The sequence below is a fragment of the Typopeltis vanoorti genome, chromosome 1 (genome assembly GCF_054136105.1).
Source record: "Typopeltis vanoorti isolate ZY-2024b chromosome 1, IOZ_Tvanoo_1.0, whole genome shotgun sequence".
NCBI classification, from domain to species: domain Eukaryota; kingdom Metazoa; phylum Arthropoda; class Arachnida; order Uropygi; family Thelyphonidae; genus Typopeltis; species Typopeltis vanoorti.
In genome coordinates this window covers 21,230,719-21,248,421 of record NC_143549.1, presented here as the reverse complement: position 1 = coordinate 21,248,421, position 17,703 = coordinate 21,230,719, and the positions used below count along the sequence as shown (strand labels likewise).

Sequence of the window (17,703 nt, the reverse complement as noted above, 5' to 3'; positions counted from 1 at the left end):
TCCATCAGCAGGAAAGGTCATGGAATAGGTGTTTTGGGATGATAAAGGAATTTTGTTTATTAATTATCTTGAAAAGGGTAAAACGATCTTATAACCAGACTAGATGAAAAAAATTCATGAGAAAAGACGCTTTGAAGAAAGAAATAATCATCTTTCATCAAGACAATGCACCTGCTCACAAAGGTGTTTTGCAAATGGGAAAATTAAGGGATCTGCACTATGAATTATTAGAACATCCAATCTATTCCCCAGATTTGGCTCCCTCTGACCTCTATCTCTTCCCAAAATTAAAACTCTCCCTGGCTAGTCAGCATTTTTCTTCGAATCAAGATGTGATTGCAGCTTTAGAGGGGTGTTTCTCTGATCTTGCTAAGAACCACTATAGGGACTGGATAATGGCGCTAGAATAAATGTATGTCTTAAGGGAGGTTATGTTGAAAAATCAAAATAATTTTGAAATTATAAATTCATTTTTTCATTTTTAGGCCGAGATCTTTTCAGACCATCTTCGTATGTCGATTCGAAAAATATTAAAAATCTTTTGTCACCAACGTATTTAATCTCTTTTTGTGCATTTAACTTGTAAATCAGACATGATCACTTACCATGTCCTTGATCCACATAATGCCTGAATTTGGTTTTGATATTTGGATTATTTCCATGTTATTTAATTTTCACATATTTCGCATTTGCATTTGTCAATCTTTGCATTATATCCGTGTCCGCTCCTTTCAGTATCTCTATTTGCATCCTAGTAGTAAAATCGTTAAACTCAATACTGCATGATTGATTTAATTTCTTTGTGGAATTTGCTTGCAGTATGGTGGCTGTTCTTCTAAGCACGACACTCAGACTAGTACCCATGCCGTCTGCGGACGATTTGGTGCGGCATAGGAAGCAGTTGCCGCAGAGGCTCAACGGCTGCCTTGATGCTTCTGTTCTAGTGGCCTCATCGCCAGAGCGATCGCACCATAACAGTACGAAAGCAACTCGCGCTAGCGCTGCCTTTCAATGCTCTAGGCACGAACGTTATCGTTGCAGTGGCTAGATGGACTTCGGACTTAGAGGATTTCAGTTATAATCCCCACAGATTGTGGCTTCGCACCACTGGTCACTTGACCAAACACATATACCAAGTGTCCAAACCTGCGGTTCTTCTCGCATTGAGCAGGATTGCTATTGCAACGACTAGTCTCATCAGCAGGGTAAAACTTACAGTAGGAATTACCTGTAATTATTAATAACATATATTGGACACTCTCTCTTGGCAATGTACTCCTGTCACACACTATGAATTTAAAGGCATTCAGTTCTTAATGTCCCGTGGTTGATGAACATAGTCATTCAGTTCATGCATTTACCACAGTATGACTAGCAATCAATACCTATATTTAGATTACGCCAGATTTTCGTGCTGTCGCTAACACTAGGACAAACGCCTGTCATGGATTTGGCCAGTCGAACTTGCACCTTTACAGTAAATATCATTCTTTTTTCCCCATTTTATTGATCCTTTTCCTTAACCTAGCTAACATCTAATTTAAAATTATCTTAGATCTAGTTATGAGCTACCTGTTCTTATCCAAGGACCTCTTGATATCTCAGAGTAATTCATTATCGGCAAGTCCAACAACTTAAACCCAATGAGATGTACGTCGCTAGATATTCCGAGAAAGGTTCCCAGCAAGTACTGTGCTGGGACAGGGTGATGAATTACTGGAGTACACCTCTCCATGTCGTATCTAACGATGCTCAATGGCCAATTTCCTACAAAAAGCATAGGTGCATGAGTGGGATGGCCATTCCCCAACATTAAAGGCAGCAGGAAGGCCCAATCCTCCTCCGATTTTGCAACAGAGCCAAGCATATCTCATCGGATCCTCGAAAGGCCACCCGGACCTGGTATCATGAGTAGTTCACCAGGAATTTCAATCTTTGTGCAGTCAGCACTCATCAGATGTTTTATATTGACAGAACTCATAGGTAATCTCGCCAGCTGAACTTCGGCTCAATTCAATATGTCTACCTCAAGGAGTCATGTCTACTCCAGCCAATTAACCACGATCTTGAAAATTCACACTGGTGGCAACACATCTCAAACAAACATAGCAAAGTGACTGCTGTTCACTTTGGAGACCTGCTGTGGGTATGGGTAGAGTCCAGCATGAAAATAACTCTTCCCCCCTTGGATTTTCAAGGGGTGACAAGAGCACTCTGAACACCGTAGGTGTGGCGCTTAACTTTTGGTTTAGTCGTATTTATTTTAAGACCAACCATTTCCGCTGTTTTATACGCCTTCCAATTTTGCTTGTATATCACTGTATTTTGATACACAAACTATCATCTACATAATTTAAATCTTCCAACTATGAAATAGGATTCCATTTAATTCCTCTTCTTAGACTTGTAACTTTTCTCATAATCCTATCAATGGCTATGTTAAACAGTAAACCAGATATTACATAACCACCTTGTCTCACACCAATTGTTATCTCAAATCAAACCATTCAGATGTTTGATTATTCTTGCATATTTATCAGGAATTCCATAGCTTCTAATAATTAATCATAATGTCCATCAGTATTATCAAATATTATTAACAGACTTCCATGTTCAAACTACACTTCAAGTTAGCAATCCTGATTTACTCATTAAAGGACATCCTATATCACATCATGAAGTGTGTGAAATATCCTGTAACCAGGACTGTTGGAAGGATATATGCCACCCCTAAACACAAAGCACTTCTATGGTTGAGATATTGAGGTTTTGCCCCTCTTGGGCAATTCCTTAGTTGCATAATGGATTTTGATGGTCCTGCCTGTAACAGCATATTTGACAGACAAGATGTGTTAACATTTGCCAAAGAATAAAATACATTTGTCACCATCCATATGACAAGTCAGGACTGGCAGACCATGCTTTGCCTAACTCTTCACACTGAATCATAAGATAACCAGTATGCTTCTACAGAAGACAAAACGTTGAGGAAGGGGAACATTTTTACAGTTGGTAACAGCAATGAAACAGTAATTGCATATTTTGTGGCTGCATTAATCTGCCATATGGGAGATAATCTTATCTCCAACTCAACAATTGTAAAATAATAAAAATTTGTTTATGCAACATCAGAGGATGCTGATCTAGAACTTGGCATGCATAGCCCTGTGGAAGTGACAATTGCATTCATATTATTAGGCAGCAGCTGAAGAAAGTTGTTTTCAGTTCAAATATAGTTGTTGCAGACTAGAGGTACTTTTTCTAAGCTTTTCTTCAACAGCTTCCCAAGTTAATCAATCTCTGGCATGGGCAAGAGGTTTTTTTTTTTTTTCTCTCTCTCTCTCTCCTGGAAACTCAGGAGTTATTTGTTCTATAACTCAATAAAATCAACTGAAGAATGCTCTATTTCAGATAATAAATGTTAGAGACCATGAGGGAGGCAGCACTTGTCAGCCATCTCTTCAGAATGCCATTTATAATTGGTGATAGCCTTGGACCAGCTAGCTCTGATTAGCTATGGTGAAGATGTACTGCCTCCTCAGTCTCCAAAAGTTAGAATAGGCCTCCACTTGCTCCCTATAGAACAAAAGGTGTCAGTAGTCTTTTTTAAAAAAAAAACAGTAGCATCTAAAGATGCTGGTTTAAAATCTAGTTTATTGAGAAGTCAGTTAATATATACATTTTTTATGATGTATTGTTCTGGTGCAATATAAAGTGAAAAAGCCAAAATAAATAATGTCCAACATCTTCTATCCACAAGATTTTAAAAGTTAATTTAGTTTCACAATTCAGTTTATTTCTGACATTTAATCATTGAAATGTTTTCAGTAGTAGACTGAGTAGAAAGAACCTGTTACAAAATAAATATAAGATAAAATCAAAATACTGGTCCTTGTGTAGCCTTTTGGATACTTTTGCATCTTCATTGCTTGACTGCAAAAAGACTGTTACAGCTTCAGTTCTAATCAGTAAGTACAGGAATATTTTTGTATTTTTTTTTTAATCTACCTCTAATCTATAACATATATATTGAACATTTTCTAGTTCCTTTCCACACAACTTCACAGGTGAATCAGTGGTCAAATGTTCTGAAGTGTGAATAAAGCAATGAATTTATATGTTTACAAAGGAGTTGGAATCAATTGCTAACTATTCGCAATGATATCAGAGGATATGTTTAACAGTATTTCAAGCAAATTTCTTAAGAGACCTGGTACAGATTTAAGAGGTAGCTTATGATAGCTAATTTAAATCTATTTGAGCAGAAATAAATATTATTCAATCTGATTATAACTGTTCTTTATATACACTAGCCACAAAAGGTTATAAACATACCGTACAATAGTAGTAGTAGTGTGGGTTAGCTAAGGGTTAAATCATCCCCTACTCTAGATGCAAAACATCAAATATTTTCACATCACCTCAGGTCCATGGGAGACTACCAAGTGTTGGTGGTCTCACATGCACCTGAAGTAGTCTGAAAATATTTATTGTTTGGCTTCTAGAGTGGAGGATTATTTAACCCTTAGCTAATCCACATGGTATGGTAGTATTCTCACATGACAAAAATAGTTGATTACCTAAAAGTTCCATCATTCTAAAAGAATATGCTTTATTTGTATAACACACATAGATAAATGTTGACATTATACTTGAAAGAAGCTGCATGAAAGATACTCATTAACTTAGCCTGTATTATTAATTTGTGTAGGAATTTCAGAAAAGTTTGCTTTATCTTTAGTCTAACAGAACTTGGCATACATAATAACTGCAGCTCTTTTAAAAGTACACACATTATTTGAAAGATATAGTTAGGTTTCCAGTACTCAGTTTCGCTTTATCATCCCAAACATAATTTTGTGCTTATGGCTTGCACATTATATATGAAGGCTTCGTAGACCTCATTTCATACACAACACTGGGTTCAAGTCTTGTGCATGAAATAAAACATATTGCAATATGTTTCATGCTTTAATCTTATTTTATATGCTCTGCTGTTTTGTGATTTTAGTGTGGTGAAGAGTATATCAAAATTAAAGGTTAATTTAGATTCTCATTACTCCATATTTGCTCACTTTAACCAATGAAAAGTATGTTTTAAAGCCATTAGATTGGAAAAGAATCGAGTTCTTTTCCAATCTAATGGCTGGAAATTCTCATCATCACAAAAGGAATCTTCTCCAGCTTTTTTTCCCCACTTGGTTATACTGTAAATTAAAGATGTCAAGAAATTATATTCTTGGTTTTATCCTTTATCCAAGTGCAAGCAAATAAAGTTTTCATATTGTCACTTCACGATTGGGCTATTTGTACATAGAGGCTAATGACTTCACATCAAATGTGTTAGTATAACATATTGCAATGCACATATCCTTATGAACATCCTTATGAACCCTATGCATTATAGGAAAGACCATTACCCAGACATCAGTTTCATTGAGGTCTCATCAGTGGGAACCAGACCCAGAAGTGATATCAAGGTTGAAGTAATGCAGAAGTCATATTTCTGCATTTCTTCAGTTCCTTAAACTGTAAATGAAAGATGCCAAGAAATTATATTCTTGGTTTCATCTTTAATCCAAGTGTAAGCAAACAAAGTTTGGACGTGAAATCACCTCACAACTGGATAGTGGCCCTTCCCATAATGCAAACCATTTTATACATGTCTATAAGGATATGCGCATTGCATTATGGGATATAAAGGCAAATTCAATGTGGAGTCATTAGCCTCTATATACAAGTAGCCCAGTTGTGAGGTGACTTCCTGCACAAACTTCGTTTGCTTACACTTGGGCAAAGGATGAAACCAAGAATATAATTTCTTGGAGTCTTTAATTTACAGTTATAACCAAGTGGGAAAAAAAAAAAAAAAGCTTTCAACATCTATCTCTAATCCAGAGTATTTTAGTAATAAGGTTTGACACCTTTTGGCTACTGTGGAAATATGACTTCTACATTATTTCAACTGTGGTATCACTTGTGGGTCTTGCTCCCACTGATGAGACCTCAATAAAAGTCTAAACTAGTATGGGTAGTGGTCCTTCCCATAATGCATAGCATTATAATCTGTTTATAATCTGTTAGGATATGTGGGATACCAAGGCAATTGATGTGAAGTCATTACCCTCTATATACAAGCAGCCCAATCGTGAAGTGAATTCACACACAAACTGTTTGCTTACACTTGGATAAAGGATGAAACCAAGAATATAATTTCTTGGCATCTATTTACAGGAATCTTTATATGGGATTTTTCAACTGAAGGTGTGTTAACCAATCTCATAAAGAGGTAGCAGTTTTTTAATTCTGGAAACTCAGATTTTCCATATTGCATACAGACAATCAGCCATAAGATCACACAATTTACAGATAATGTATTCAGTGGTGGGGAGCAGTAGATGGTGGTATGTGTTAATGGTAGTAGTGTAGTGTAGTTGAAGGATTAAGTTAGGAAGACAGTAAATTGTAGTGAAATAGCATGCCCTCCAATGATGAGTCTTTGGATTCTTTGGAGGTGCCACGTAATAATAATGACAATGATAAACATTCGGAGCCTGGTTCCTGAACGAAATGGAAAATATTGTTGCAGTTTAGGTAACTTTTGACTGATCCTATTTATAAATGAGAGTATTTATCAAGTTACTACTTTACTCAGGTTACATGCAGAAAAAAGTCAAGCTATGAGAAATAAACAAACATACAAATCGTTTTTAGTCCCAAAGATAACATTAAAATTTAGATAACAATTTATATTACTGGTATTCATAGTTCCAGTGTTCTATACAGTTCTGTACATAAAATAATGTATACTGTTTACATTAATATACATTATACATTAATTTAACATGAAATTATAAGCTAATTCACATTTGAAATCAACAAGTCATTAAACAAAATCTGAATAAATAGTCATAATTAAAGGGAAAAAAATGCAGCATGAAACAGGAAATAGGCAACAATAATTTAAAGCCATAATGCATCAGCTGACTTTTGGAGAAACATCAAATGGTGGTATATTTCTATAATAGTACAAATACTTCCTAAAAGAAATAAAAATACACTGCAGTTAGATATAAATGAATTCATTCTAAAAAACAAAGACAAAAAAATAATAATAATAAAATAAAATAAAATTATGAACTAAAGGAGAGTCAGGATTCCATAGAGAAATGTTAATGTCCGAGACGTGAGCGAATGATTTTATTAAAGATATTGCTTCTAAATTTTATCTCTGCTTAATAGATTAAAGCTTAACCTGTTTATCTAATAGTATACCACATATATCATAAAGAAAAGATAAGAAAAAAAAAGTGCAATATTATATCTACATGCTGTTCAAAGCCAGAAGACATTTTCTTTCCATGTTTATAAGTTATAAATTGGTCTGGCTAATAAGAAGATGGTGATCATTACTGGAGATTTAATTATGGTAATATAGACTGGAATGAAAAGAATGGCATCAAGAACTAAAGAGAATGAATTTTTTGAGTTTTTAAGGGTAACTACCTTAAGCAGTACATAACAAAGCCACATATGGATGAAGTGTCTTGGATTTGATTATCTCTTGCAGATAAACTTATATGTTGGTGATACATGACTGTTAATTTTTAGGGAAAGACAACGTATAGATAAACTTATATGTTGGTAATACATAACTTAATTTTTAGGGAAAGACTACAATACTATTATATTAATATACTATTATAGTTATAGTGTAATATACTTCCAATATTTCGGTAATGTTACATTACCATCTTCAGTAATTTTTATTTTTTATTAATTTTTTTAATTAATATAATTAACGTCTTTCCCTAAAAATTAACAGTAATGTATCACCAATGTATAAGTTTATCTACCTGAAGATGGTAATGAAACATTACCAAAATAATGGGAGTATTAATTAAAGTTTTTTAATTAATATAATAGTATACGTTGTCTTTCCCTAAAAATTAACAGTTATTTGATTATCTCATCAGATGATACTGCTGTATATAGTGCCATAACTAGGCAGGTGCAACAGCTGCATGGGCAAAGGACCCAGGATGAAGGGGGGCCAGAAATGGGGTATCAAAAAAGTAATCAGCATTATATTTTCATTTTCAAATTTTGCCACTGTGGAGGCTAATTTCATAACATTTTTTGGTTAAAGTTACAAATTAAATTATCTATTCCCCCCCCCCCCCAAAGGGGGGAGTAGATGATGTATACATAATCAAAAAGAAAATCTTATACAGGCACCATGAAACTGGCTGTATGCGAAATGTCACATCTTCCTCCGGTTGGTGAAAGTGACAACAAAGTAATCACTTGGGTGGTGGCCAGCCATATCAGGATGTTTGTGAGAAAGAGATATGTGGAACTATAAGGTAGGTTATTATGGCAAACTCAGGAGGCAGCTTGCAACAATATCATGGAACGAGGAATTGCACGGGAAGGAAATCAATGCTCCTTGGCCTCTACTCCGGAATTATCTGGCAGAAACAATCACTGAGTATATTCCAAAGGTCAGCAGATTAAATAAGATAGGTGTAAAATGGATGACTGAAGAAGTGAAATGTGCAATCTGGAAGAAAAAGGCATTGTGGAGGCAGCACAAGATGAGTGAAGATAATCAATTACATGAGGAGTACAAAGAGCAAGCAAGGAAGGTGACTCATTTAGTAAGGGTAGCAAATAGTATGATAAGTGCAGCAGTTAGCAAATGATGGTAAAGGAAATTCTAGAGAGGTTTTTCGATATGTAACCAGTAAAAGGAAAAATGATTATGTGAGGATGATGTTGGTCAGTGAAAATGGGAGAATGATAAACACTGGGAAGAATACAGTAGAACTGTTTAATGAGCAGTTCATTAAAGTGTTCCATCCTTGTGATTGTAACATAATGCAGAATTTGAGAGCAATGGGAATGGGAGAGAAACCACTGATGGTGGGCAAGCAGGAGGTATATGAGCAATTGAGTAAACTCAATTGCTCAATTGGACAAGGATTCAGAAATGGATAAACAGCAGTAGAATTCTCTTTAATGAAAATAGAAAGATTACCAAAACAAGCCTTAAAGTACAAGCCATTAGGAAAAAGAAAACCAGGACGTCCTCTTAAACGATTCAACAATGACTTCTAAGGCAGGAACAAGCCGTGCTAGGCCAAAATCCTTGATACGCATGATGAAGCTGCTGATGAGTAAACTCAATGTCAACAAGGCCAAGGCCACCATCAAGTCACCGTGTGTCTTAAGAGAATGTTCCTATAACATGAATCTTAGATTATCCCAGGTCCCAAAGGAATGAAAAGATGGCAAAATTGTTCTGCTTCATAAAGAGGGGTGATAAGACCAAGGCTTCAAATTATAGGCCAATCTGCTTGTCTGGAGTTGTGGTCAAGGTGTTGTAGAAGCTAGTGAGGACAAGGATTCAGAAATTGATAAACAGTAGTAGAATTCTCTTTAATTGATAGCATGGATTTGCTAAAGGAAGATCATGTTTTAGCAATTTGGTTAGTTATTATAACAAGGCGACAAATAAATTGGACAACAGAGGGGGAGGGGGATTTTGATTTAGATTTTGCAAATACTTCCATAGATTGCACATGACAAACTACAATAGTAGCTAAATTGGAACAGATGGGGTTGGATAACAGATTAGTGCACTGGATTGGCTGTCTGATAGACATCAGTAGGTTGTGTATTGGGGGGGGGGGAGTGATATCCCAGAAGAGGAAAGTCACTAGTGGCATGTCCCCAGGGATCTGTTTTTATGATTATTATCATTATTATTATCTGAGACCTCCAGGGAGTCAAGGACTAATCGAGGGAGGCTGTAAATTAAATAACCCAGCTATCATACCTTCCCTAAAATTCATTTACACTAGATGCACTCACCACCCCTAAGGGCAAATTACACTCACTGCTCTCTGGGAGAAAAACCTAGCTCTTTACCCCTTTCTTGACTGAGAACAACCTTAACTTCCATGGATGTCTCTGTGTTCTCTCCCTGCCTTCCATATAACGAAAAATTTTATCATTTGAAATGCTATAACATCCATTCAAAAGTATATAGACCTCTATCATATCACCCCTCTTTCTCCTATTAACCAGAGTCTGCAAATCACATATTTGCAATCTGTCTTCATAATCTAAATCCCATAACCAGATATAATCATTGTAACTCTTCTCTGCATCCTTTCCACAGCTTCTTTATCCCCTTAGAACCTGGGAGACCAAATCTGTGCATGCACAGTAATTCAGGTGTGGTCTTATCAAAGGCTTATAAAGAGGCAAAATTACTTCCTTATCCTTACATGTCAAGGTTCACTTCAACATAGCAATTATCTTCTGAGATGCATTTGCAACTTTTGCTATGTGACCTTTGAACTTTAAATTCTTATCCACCAATACACCAAGATCCCTTGCCTCTTCAGTTTCTTCTAGCATAACCCCACTAATGGGACTCTAATCATGCCAAAATGCATAACTTTACACTTACTAACATTAAACTGACAGCCATTTTCGTTTGCCCAGATTTCCAGTCTATTCAAATCATTTTGTAATTGCTGAATATCAGTAGCATCCCTGATTGACTTGCCTATCTTAACATCATCAACACTTGCAAATCTGATGATAGACCCTGCTTGATGTCATCAATGTACTGATTAAACAATAATGGCCCAAGGACTGAACCCTGAGCTACACCACTTAAATTTGGCAGATTCACACCCACTGTATACCACTTTGTCAACCATCCCCTGATCCAAGTCATCAGATTATATTCCAATCCCATATTCTCCAGTTTATGCAACAGCCTATCGTGTGATATCCTATCAAATGCCAAATGAAAAATCCATTATCATAGTGTATCCATTCCCTTTATCCAACTCAACCATAACATTGTTATAAAATATGAGCAAATTGCTAAAACATGACCTTCCTTTAGTAAATGCATGCTGTTCCCTGCAGAGTATAGAATGCTTGTCTACCCATTTCTGTATGCAAGTTCTTATCAACTTCTCTAAAATCTTCACTACCACACAAGAGATACTAATAGGTCGGTAGTTAGACACATCAGTTTTTGCACCACCCTTGTGCAATGGAACTATCATACATTCCTTCCATTTCTGTGGTATCATTCCTGAGCTGAAACCAAAGTTATACAAATGTGTGAAAGGGCTAGCCAATTCAGATGAACATTCCTTTAGCAAACGGGCTGATATTCCATCTGTCTCCCCATTGACAAATTCTTATCCAGGTTATACAAGAGCTCTTCAACCTCATTTTCATGAACCCCTAACTCTTCATCCAAGGTAGCAGTAGCACTGGGAACCATGCTGCCTGCACCTGGTTGATATATCTTAGCAAAGTGAGCTCTCATTAACTGAACACCCTTCTTAGCTTCTGACACTCGTGTACCATCTATTGCTTGCAGCATAACAATAAAATTCTTTTGGATTGCCTTTGGATTGCATGGCCAATTTCTTTTCATACTCCGTTTTAGCTTTTCTCACAATACTCATTACTTTTCTGGCCTGAGCTTTATATATTTCAAAACTCCTCTCACTCTTATTCTCACGATATTCTTTTCACATCATCTTCTTCTTGTGGAACTCTTGTTTAATAAGGCTGCACATTCATTTCACTCCTAACCTATTTATTCTTCGAACACTAGGGATACATTGAGATACTGCCTCATTCAAGAACTTTTTCAAAGATTCCCATGCATTGCTGACATTTTTTCCATTCAGTAACTGATACCATGAGATCAAAGATAATATTCTTCTAAGTTAATCATAATTTCCAGCTTTGTAGTTTAGCATGTAGCCTGTTTTGATCAGAGCTTCAATACAAGTAGATACTTCCCAAGAAAGAACAGCATGATCACTGTCACCAATTGGTGGTAAAATAGCCAAATTCTTGACAGAGATCTCTTCTGACGCTATGAGCAAATCCAATACTCTTTGACCTCGAGTTCCTTCTTTCACATGCTGCTTGAAAGTTGTCTTGCAACAATTCAATAAATTCCTGTTCTTTCTTATCATGAGATTTCTCTTCTAACCAATCAATGTTTGGAGAATTAAAGTCACCCATAAGGCTAAATTGGCGACACATTTCTTTGTCCTCTACAACTGAGCCGCCAGGTGTGTAGCAACACCCCACCATATATTTCATTCTGTTAACCTCCACTTCACACCAGATAGACTCAAACTCATTGCTACATGGGACATTGTTACCATCATTGTTTTCTTGTATTTCTACCCTAACTGGACTTAGTCATCTGATATCATTAATAGCACTCCTCCTCTTTTCCTATCTCTTCAGTCATTCCTAAAAATAGTATATCCCACTTACCATATCTGATTTTGATAGCCAGGTTTCACTAATGCCACATCATATTAAATAAAGCAACAAATTCAACCCCTTTGTTTCTAATGCTCCTGGCATTTGCGTATAGACATAATAAATTACGACCTTGCCTATTCTCTTATAATTAGATATGCAATCTATTTGTTCTTGTTCTAGAATTTTCTCTTTTCCCTCCCCAGACACACTTAAAAGGTTCAAACCCAAAGCACATTTTATCACTCCTTTGCTACATACATAACCATGTTCAAAGGCATTCATATCTTTATCACGTTTGTATACCATAGCTGAACTTTCACACACACATTTTTCCCATTCCTCCCTTGATGATCTAGTTTCCCTGACTCGCTGCATTGGGTCTCATACCAAGAAGTAATTTCTCCAGGCTTCTGATGCCAAATGAATTCAAGTGCAGGCCATCATTCTTATACAAATCTTTTCTGCCATCAAACACACCCCACACACCTAAAAACTCACATCCATGTTTTCTACATAACCTGCGCGTGATATCATTTGCTATCATCGCCCTCCTTAACTCAGTACTATCATATCTAGATAGTAATCCTACAATTTTTACTCTTTCACATTTCTTTCTCACTTCTTCCATCAGACCTTTCATATTTTCTCTCACATTATGTTTGTCACCACTTAAATTATTAGTACCTACAAGCACTACCATTTCTTTTTTTGTTTTCAATTACGTTTGTCATATTTTTAATTTTCACTCCCAGAAACTAGAAATGGTGACTCCCTCGGCAAGCACAAATTTCAAAACAGTCACCATACCATATTATATCTTTTTTCTTAGATATTAACTGACTTACCTTGTTGTTATAATAAACTTAGTTTAATCCTTTAACCAAGTATGAGCAAACAAAGTTAGCGCCTGAAAATATCTTCAGGACTGGGGTAAGGTAGTACAACACCGGGCAACTCGTAACAAGGTGGACCAAGCTAACATGACTCCTATCTCAGTATCTCCCATAATGCAAAACACATCTCCTTGTGGATATGTATAATGTTATGCATTAAGGGAAGGGCCACAACTAGACTAGTTTCGACCTTTATTGAGGTCTCTTCAGTAGGAGCCAGGCCCAGAAATGGAGATACCTGGCAGATGCAATGGTGAGGTCATCTTTACCAATAGGAGTTGCAATGTGTTTTGCATTATGGGAGATACCGAGATAGGAGTGATGTTAGCTTGGTCCACCTTTGCTATGAGTTTCCCAGTGTTGTACTACCTTACCACAGTCCTGAAGATATTTTCAGATGCAAACTTTGTTTGCTCACACTTGGATAAAGGATTAAACTAAATTTATTATAGTCTAACCAAGTGAAAAATAAATTTTCAACATCTTTCTCTAAATCCAGAGTAATTTTATAAAAAGGTGGCACACCTTTTGGCAACTCTTATAGGTAAAGATGACTTTGCCATTGCTTCTGCCTGGTATCCCCACTTCTGGGCCTGGCTTCCACTGAAGAGACCTCAATAAAGGTCAGAACTAGTCTGGGTAGTGACACTTCCCTTAATGCATAACATTATACACACCCACAAGGAGATGTGTTTTGCATTATGGGAGATACTGAGATAGGAGTGATGTTAGCTTGGTCCACCTCTGCTACAAGTTGCCCGGTGTTGTACTACCTTACCCCAGTCCTGAAGATATTTTCAGGTGCAAACTTTGTTTGCTCACACTTGGATAAAATAAACAAGTGGAATAAACAGTTGGATAAAAGTGAAAAATAAACTTTCAACATCATTACCTTGTTATTAATATTTTGATTTCCATGTTCAGTATTTTCCTGCCTGTTTTTGTTCTCATCCTATTTCTTATCCTGTAGAAGTTTAGACAAACATTTTTGCACCTTTTCCAATTCCCTGGTCGATTTCCTAATAATTTCTTTTAACTGAGCTATTTCTAATGTCAATGTATCCTCAGATAAATTATTATCATCACTGATGTTCAGGACAAATGCTCTCCACAGTAGCAACAACTTTAGCTTTAGTCACTGCCTTGTTAAGAAAGGTTTTTGGTGCCATTTTCAAGAGTAGTAAAAACTAATAATATTTCTGAAATTATGTTATAAAATGCTTTTGGAATAATAACGACACTAAAAAAAATACAATGATATACTAAAAATACACAATTAAATCTAAGAAAACACTTAATAAATCCGACCAAATTGTATTCTTATTGGTTAAACCAAAATATAAAATGATGGTACAACATGACAAAATTTCATACTGGCTGGGGCATCGCCCGGTTAAACAAGGCCCCCGTTGTTTTCGCCAGGGAACCAGGGCAAACAGCGAAAAGTCAGCTACTGGAACAAATCTGAAAACACACCCCAACTCAACATCACCAGAGTTAAAGACCGGTACTATCAACATAAGAAGCCTGAATGGCAAATAAATGGAGCTAGCTGAGGAATTAGATAAGTACCAGATCGATATAATAGGGGTGACTGAAACAAAAAAAAAGACAAAAACTGGTGAGATCTTGCTGAGCAATAAATACAAAATGTTATATTCAGGCAATGACAATCAAGGAAAAGAAGGAGTAGCCATAGTATTCACAAAATACAAGGCTAATCTTCTTGAATGGCAGCCAGTCTCAAGTAGATTAATGTGGGCAAATATGAGAATAGGGAACAGGACAATAAGACTTATTTGTGCCTATGGTCCCAATTCCTCCACTTCTACCCTAAAGTAGAAGTGGAGAAATTTTTTGAGGCTTTAGAAAAAGCAACTGACACAATGAAAAAGGAAAAGTTGGTCCTTGTTGGGGATCTAAAGAGCAGAGTAGGAAATGATTGTCAGACATACAAAAATATTTTGGGAAAATTTGGAGAAAAGAGCAAAGCTAATAATAATGGCAAATATCTGTTGGATTTCTGCTCAGGACATGGACTGTTAATTACTAACACCATGTTCCAACATAAAAATGTGCACAAATTCACATGGAGAGAAGAGGCAAGGAATAAGAAAAGTCTCATTGACTATGTTATTGTTGATAGTGATGTTTTCGCCCAGGTGCTGAAACCAGAGTGTACAGAGTATTTGAAATTGGAAGTGATCACTATTTAGTCCTAAGCAGGATAAAATTGAATTTTACATTGAAAAGAATAACATGTAAGAAAGTTTTAAAGTGAATAAAAGTTGAGCAGCTCTTAGATGTGAACTGTAGACTAAAATACACAAAGATTATTGAAGAAAAAATGAAAGAGTTTGAGAACAGGAATCAAACCTTGGAGATTCGGTGGTAATCCTTGAAGAAAGCCCTGATTGATTCAACTAGAGAGGCATGTGGTGAAGTTGTCTGCAAGGATAGAAAAAGTAGAACTCCATGGTGGATACAGGAAGTTAAAGAGGCAGTGAAGGAAAAGAAGAAAGCATATCAAACGTTCCTGCCAAATAAGTCAGCTTGTGCTCTTAGAGAATACAGAGACAAATGCAAGAATCCTAAACACTGTTTAAAACTAGCTAAACAAAAGTCATGGGAGGACTTTGGTAGGAATATAGAAAATAAATATCAAGAAGGTGGCAAAATATTCTGGAGGTTGTTGAAGCAGCTTAGGAATGGAGGAAAGAGTGCTGTAAAAGGAGTTAGAGATGATAAAGGTGACATGAAAACGGGAGAAAAAGATATCCTTGAAGTATGGAGTAATTACTTTTAAAATCTGCTAAATGAAACAACCAGTGATGACAGCACAGTGGTAAAAAATACTGACCAGGCATGCAGTCAGGAATACATATCCATACTTGAAGTAGAAAAGGCCATCAGAGGCTTGAAATATGGAAAGGCAGCAGGAGTAGATGATATTCGACCCGAAATGCTGAAGTGTGGTGGTATAAAAGTCTTACAGTGGCTGCACTGCATAATTCAGAAAGCCTGGACAGAGGGACGAATTCCTGATGATTGGAGTAGAGCTCTCATAGTACCCATATATAAAAAGGGAAATAAAACTGAATGTGAGAATTACAGAGGTATTTCCCTACTGAGTGTTCCTGGCAAGATCTATGCAAGTATACTTGAGAAACTGTTTAGAAGAATTGTGGAAGAAAAGCTGAGTGAAGAACAAGCTGGATTCAGGCCAGATAGAGGCTGTCAGGATCAGATCTTCACTTTACGACAAATAGTTGAGAAATCATGGGAATATAACAAAGATCTGTATTTAAGTTTTGTCGATCTGGAAAAGGCATATGACAAGGTGCCAAGAAAGAAGCTATTCAATATGTGACAGTTATATGGTATCAATGGGGCATTATATCAAGCAATACTTAGTCTTTATTTGAGTTGTAAGTCAGCAGATAGAATTGAAGGAAGTACAGGAAGATGGTTTAATGTTAAATCTAGTGTGAGACAAGGATGTACATTATCCCCTCTGTTATTCACCATCTATATGGATCACATTATGAAGGAAAGTGGTATTAAACATGATATCAAAATTGGAGATGTTAATGTCAGCTCTTTGCTTTATGCAGACGATGTTATACTTCTAAATAAATCTGCTACAAGTCTGCAAGATTCCCTGACTAAATTGAATAACTGTTGTAGTAGATATGGTATGAAGGTCAGCAATAAAAAGAAAAAGACAATGAAAATAGGCAGAATCGTTGAAAATGTCAACTTTGTGAATGGAGAACCTGTGGAACAAGTAAAACATTTCAGCTACTTAGGCACGATTTTTAGTGAAGATGGTAAATTAAATATAGAAATAGACAACAGAATCAGCAAAGCTGGTATATTTGGGAAGTCAAATGAATAAATTCATATGGAATAAGAGAGAAATTAGTCAGAACACTAAATTAGCTGTATAGAAGACAGTGTTCAAACCTGTTTTAACTTATGCATCTGAGAGCTGGGTCAGAAGTAAAACACTTGACCAAAACTAGAGGCCGCAGATATGAGAGTCATGAGAAAGATTATAGGCCTGAGCAGATGGCATCAATGGCAATATCATATTAAAAACGAGGATATTAGAAAAGAACTTGACATTGTCAGCATCCAGGAATGCTTAGCAGAGCTAATCTCAGGTGGTATGGTCACTTGAACAGAATGGGAGAAAAACACTTGACACTGTTAGCGTACAGGAATGTGTTAGCAGAGCTAATCTCAGGTGATGGTCACCTAGACAGAATGGGAGAGGAAAGATTAGCAAAACATGTGTTCTCTGCCAGGTTGGCAGCAAAATGACCCTGAGGAAGACCAAGATATATGTGGATTGATACGGTACAAAGTGCCTTTGACGATAGAAATATAAGATCTGATAATGTTGGAGTCTTGACAAGTAATAGACTGATTTGGAGGAAAATTGTGGATAGGAAGTTAGTAATAATGTAATTTTTTTTTT

General features: G+C 36.2%; 1 protein-coding gene across 1 annotated transcript in view; it reads right to left on the bottom strand.

Moving 5' to 3' along the window:
* Positions 1-3,634: 3,634 nt before the first annotated feature.
* The window catches only part of tos (Exonuclease tos), a 36,735-nt gene continuing 22,666 nt past the window's right edge, over positions 3,635-17,703 (bottom strand). The window contains exon 2 of the mRNA XM_090414142.1: positions 3,635-7,040. The gene's annotated coding sequence lies outside the window, so the exon portion shown is untranslated. The remainder of the gene's footprint in view (positions 7,041-17,703) is intronic.